Genomic DNA, 6,000 nt, shown 5'->3' on the forward strand with positions numbered 1-6,000 from the left:
CCTGACCACAGTGAAAGATATAAGATGTGGTGTGAGCTGTACAGAATGAACGCGGCACAATTTTTTCCATCTTGACCTGTCTGATGAACGCGCTGAAAGTGTTTACCAAGTTTTCATGTAGATATACACACGTGATATAACTACTCATTCTGGATTTAAGAACAAAATGGAGCTAGATTTTTGTCGTATTCATATTCCTATCTTGCTGAATCCCAGTCTATCATATGGAAACTCATGACCTTAAAAGGGCAATTAGCATCATCTATGATCATGCATTTTTAACACTAACTGTTTAATTTCCTTTTCAGAATGGCTCAGAACAAAACGCTTTTAAAAAAGAATTAGTCATATGAATAAACTGCTGATTTATAATCAGGAGGTGTGCACTGCTCTTCTGCTTGTTATGAAAATTCACTATTCGTTTTGTAAAAGAACGCAAATTTTACGCAGTGTTTAAAAAAATAGCCTGAGGTTTGTGAACGTGTTGCTATGTTGCTGTTGAAATGTAAACATTGAACTTTTCGCAAGTTTAATTTTAGACTACTGCTAGAGCTGCAAGGTTTCTCATATATGTCTCTTGGTTAATAGGAGACTGATGACCCGCACACATGCGAGAGAAACCCTGTATTGTAATCGTAGATTGTCCATATGTCTTTATTGTTGATTTGTACAGATATGTTGCAATCTCCATCTATGTTCAGTGGCTGTCGGTTTGTCTGTAGTTTGTGCATAGAATGCAAATTGCGTGCACTATCAGCAGCGCAATAGCTCTCAGCTCAGCAGTTAATGGATGTGCAGGCAGCAGACTGTCTGTGGTCGTACAGTCACGGCCGTTACAGAGGCCGCCTGCCGCTGCTATGTTCTCCAAACGGATGAAGACCTTTCTACCCCCGCAGAATATCACTGCCTTCTGTGACAGAGACGTCTGCTTTACCCTCGCCAGATTTTCGCACATCAGAAAAATAGCCTGTCAGGTTTTATTATTCGATTGAGAACTGCAGTGAGTAAACGGCTCTTAAATGGCTGAGATGTTCTCAGTTTGCCAACGATCTCCTGTTGGTATATACTAGTGATATGCCAGCCAAGCATCGAGGGAACTCAGCCAGGTACTGGAAATGTCTGAACTCTATACAAGAAAAATAAATCTGTATGACGTCCAGAGATGCATTCTTTTTTGAGGGAGGCACGTGAGAAATCTTGCAGAGGCACAAGAAGCACCATTATAGTGCTGGCTAACAACAGGCCTTTAGTAAGAAATGCGCATTAAATAAATATTCGAACGGGTCTTCAAGCTGCCAAGAGGCCTGACACATACATGTGCAACAATGGGGTGAGTTTAGACTCGTGAACTCGACCTAGATGACCGACACACATCGTCCAAAGGTCGCAATGCTCGCCCGAACAGGGACTTGAACCCTGGACCCTCAGATTAAAAGTCTGATGCTCTACCGACTGAGGTATCCGGGCCCTGAAAGAACCGGCTGTGCCAGTTGACCCAGAATTCACGAGCATTAGGTCTTGGATTGATCCGCTGATCGTCAAACTATTCTAAAAGAAGAAACCTCACGGTAGTTTGATTCTTATGTTTAACAAACAAAAAGACTGTTTAGTAGGGGTGTAACGGTACACAGAACTCACGGTTCGGTTCACACCACGGTTTGAACATCACGGTTCGGTACAAGTTTGGTACAACGGGGAAGAGGCAACAAAACTCTCCATGTGCATAAGGCCAGGTTTCTTTAATTTATTCTGAACAGACAGACGTGTAAGCTACACTTTGTTCCAGCTAGTGTCATATAGAGATGAATGTGCAAAGGAAACATTGTCAAAGTATGAAATTACGCCTTCTCCTCCTAAAGCCGTACGATCTATGTGAAGAAAACAAGCCTTCTACTGCCCGTTTTGAATTCCATGTGTTTGTGACGTCGCAACTGCACATGGCCGTCTGGAGCAGAGTGTAGCCAATCATCGACTACTGACAGCCAGCATCTATTATTCATTAAAACATGCAGGGGAGTACGATACGCAAAGTTTTATTATTCAGCTGAGAACAGCAGTGAGTAAACGGCTCTCGGCTGAGATGCTCTCGATCTGCCAACGGTCTCAGGTTTACAGTAGTGATATGCCAGCCAAGCATGGAGGAAACGCAGCTCAGTACTGGAAATGTATAAAATTTGTACTATCACAATAGATCTGAATAATCTCCAAAGATGGATTCTTTTTTGAGGGAACCACATGAGAAATGTAGCAGAGGCACGAGAAGCACCATTGTAGTGCAGGCTAACAACAGGCCTTTTCTAAAAGATGGCTTTGAGCTGAATTATGCGAGTTTTAAATAAATGTTACATCTCCAACTCATATTTATATTAAGCTTCAGAGTTACGGCTGATTAATATTTCTGAGTAGGCTGCGTGAGCATCTATACTTCTGCGTTGGTGTGTCTGCGTCGCTCTGTAATGAAACCTTCAAAACGCTAGTTTGCGGTGGGATTTCTATGCCACTCTGTTGATTTGCTCGTGCATTGAACACGATAGAGTAAACAGGTTTTGCGTTCAAAAGAAGGAGTTTCAAAACTGTGGGGGCCAAAAAAACGGAGCTCTCAAAATAATGAGCGTTCAGTTCGCCATTATGCCGAAAATTTTCAATCGGGACTGAAACTGATTGGATCACGTGGGAGTAGGAGCCAATAAATGCTGAATAACAGTTACTTTTACTGAAATTACTGCAACACAGAAAAGAGAGAAGACATCGGAGGGGATGGTGTGTACGACCACTGAACCGACTGAACAGAAAGAGGTTGCTGTTGTCTGCGTCTACCCGCGTCGCGTAGTTACATTTCTAGGGTATGGCGTAGGGTACGCAAGTACGTACCTAGGCCGTAGATTCAGATGCAGAAGTATACACTTACCTTCTACAGGCAGAGCGACCATGTGTCTTAGGATGTGGTCGCAGCTAAAGGTGACCCACTCGCCCGAACAGGGACTTGAACCCTGGACCCTCAGATTAAAAGTCTGATGCTCTACCGACTGAGCTATCCGGGCTCTGATAAAGTCGTAACACCACATGAATTCCAACTGGCAGGCTTACTATTGGTTTGTTTCTCAGACACTCTCACCTCTGACTATAGTGAAAAAAAATCGATTCTTTTTTGTCCTTTGAATTATTTCATGAAGGTTGAACAGTCATACACACAAACGCATCTGAAAACAAAGACTTATCTTAGACATCCGTCATATTCAGATGGCGTTAAGAACGCACACGCATAATTGAACGTTTTATTGAATGAAGGAAGCACAGTTTTCTTGTATTAATGAAAAGACTGGTTCTGTTCTGTCTTGTAGAAGCTCTGAGCCCAGAACACTGTAAAGACTCCAGTGATGAGAAGCAGGAAACCACACAGAGAACCCAGAAACATCAACCACTTGCAGGAACTCACAACTGAAACCATAAAAAAACAACAAGAGTATGCACCTTGTTCAAAATGACAATATGTCAAAATGCTATTGAAAGTAAATGGAAGCATGACTGGATTTTACCATTTAGTTGACAGAAATGAAAGGATAAAATGACATTTTATTAATGTACAAAGATCAGACAAATGAGGAAGATTTTGCAGATATGAGAGGATATGGAAAGAAATCAGTATCATACCAGTGGACACGTGTGTTTTGGCCGATTGAATGAGGACTCCTGTCTCATTATACTGACACACGCACTTCACTGTGAGTGTGTTCTGCGCTTTGCGGAGTGTGATGACAGACCACTGAACAAATGAACCATCCACTTCTATCCTTCTCCCTGTTTCCTCCTCTCTCTGTAACATATGTTTCTCCATCTCCCAGAATGGATCACTCCAGCCTGGTCCCCCACCCCTCAGTTCACACACAAACACACTGGATCCATCAGGCTGGGTACCACCAAACATATGCTGGACAGGGGGGATGAGAGGGTCTGTAAACCAGAGTGAGGGAGAGAGAGAGAGAGAGAGAGAGAGAGAGAGAAGGAAAAGGAATATTAAATGATTTTACATTACATGTAACAAACAATATGAGACTTATAACGCCACCTTTTCGCCTTTACAAAAATCCAATCAGCAAAATTTACCTACCTCAGATACTGAAATTTCACTTATTTTAGTTCCATTTATTACGTTTTAACAATCCATCAGAGCCTTCCTGATCCCAGAAAGATTTTTTTTTCTCAACACAACTGAAATTTACATCTACTTACTATGAGCAAAGGACGAAATATTATTCCACTTTCAGTTGCTGGCGCCACTAGACATGAAGTCGATGATCATACCTGTAACGATCAAATAATGAGCCGGACCAGGAACGGTCTTGTTTCCACGCAGCAAAGCAGAGACGTAGCGTCCTGAGTCTCTCACCGTAACGTCGTCAATCTTGAGGAAAGTGTCACCCGAAATTCCAGGGACGTTGGCTTCATATCGGTCGTATTTGGTAGAGGATTTAAAAAAGCCTATAAAATGGACTTCCCCTGTGGCATTTTAGCGGTACCAGGAGACACATAGGAGAGAGCGCGATGGTCCAGTAATTTGGCTACGGAGAGTGACCCGTTCTCCAACATCTCCGAACATTAAATTGTCATGGTGAAGCAAACACACTCCTATGTCTGAAAAGCGGAAATATTTCACGGCATGAATGGCCTATGAAAGCGTTAACTAAAAATATGTCATGGATATTAATGCAAATGGGTTACCTATACTACTACTAGTACTACTCCCACGGCACTGACATTGATGAGGACTATTACTTCTACAATAAAAACAGACTTAGCTGCATAATTTTCCTATTTTTTTCTGAATTTAAAATGCAGTATCATTACACTGGCTTTGTTACTTACCGGGTTTGACCATAACTGTTAAAATAACCAAAAGTATGTTCATGACGACTACAGACCTTTGAGGTACTTCGGGATCAGATCAGACTAAGATCAAGAATTACAAGAGCAGTTGTATGGCTCCCTTTTTTTCTGTCTGACCCTCCTTCTCGCTGTCTCAAACACACACAAACACACACACACACACAGAAAGAGAGAGAGAGATACGGGGGAGGGGGGCAGAGAGAGAGAGAGAGAGAGAGAGAGAGAGAGAGAGAGAGAGAGAGAGAGAGAGAGAGACTCTCGACTTCATATTGTACACTCTTTGTACATTCTTTGAGGACAGAGCTCCCTCTTGTGGTCATAAGGGACGAAACACGGTGGATTGAACACAAAACCAAAGAAGCAGTTGCTGCTTTTATCAGCGAGTTATTTGTACATCTTTTTCAGACATCAGAGCAATCAAAACAAAGACACACAACATTAAACTAAGGTCTGTCCTCTGTCCTATTTAGGCCCGGCGCCAGGATGAAGTGACTGAGGGGACAGTTAAAATGGCAAGGATGCAAATCTTTTATATAAAACAGGGGGCGATCCTCCTGCCTATTCATGCATTTTTCTCATCCTACAGGTGGCAATATAGAGGCTTTTCGACTAAATGCGAACAGTTCTCTACCTTACATTTTCCATGTGTTTGTGCTTCATGGCCATAATGTGAAACAGGAATAACTGGGGCAGATTGCAATGGCGGAAGTTGAACTAACTATTTAGCAAGCAGAGTAGCCAGAGTGTTAACGGTTTCAACTTGCCGTGACGTTAAGTTCGAACAGCGCTTTTCTGTAGGGCACATAAAGCTTGAACCAGGGGACAGAAAATACAGCAAAGGGGGCAAAGCCCCCTCGTGGCACCGAAGCTCGCAAAAAAAACCAAACAAAAAAAAAAAGCATGACTGATCTCATACATGCTGTCGTTAACTCGTGTATACTGTTTGTGTGTAACACGTAACATTATATTATTGCGTTGTCATACAAGGTCTTTGGATTAAAACATACTTTACGGTAGCTTAACTGAAATACGCTAACATTAGATGATGCACATTTTCCATCCATAACGGATACTAAAACAAGCCCCTCGACTTAATCACCGGCGGTATGCTCTTTA

General features: G+C 42.2%; 2 non-coding genes across 2 annotated transcripts; both read right to left on the reverse strand.

Annotated features, from left to right (window-relative positions):
- Positions 1-1,394: 1,394 nt before the first annotated feature.
- trnak-uuu (transfer RNA lysine (anticodon UUU)) lies at positions 1,395-1,467 on the reverse strand. The gene has a single exon. It is a non-coding gene; the product is annotated as a tRNA-Lys (tRNA).
- Positions 1,468-2,968: 1,501 nt separating this feature from the next.
- Positions 2,969-3,041, reverse strand: trnak-uuu (transfer RNA lysine (anticodon UUU)). The gene has a single exon. It is a non-coding gene; the product is annotated as a tRNA-Lys (tRNA).
- Positions 3,042-6,000: the final 2,959 nt, after the last annotated feature.

The sequence above is a fragment of the Chanos chanos genome, chromosome 9 (genome assembly GCF_902362185.1).
Source record: "Chanos chanos chromosome 9, fChaCha1.1, whole genome shotgun sequence".
Lineage (NCBI taxonomy): Eukaryota > Metazoa > Chordata > Actinopteri > Gonorynchiformes > Chanidae > Chanos > Chanos chanos.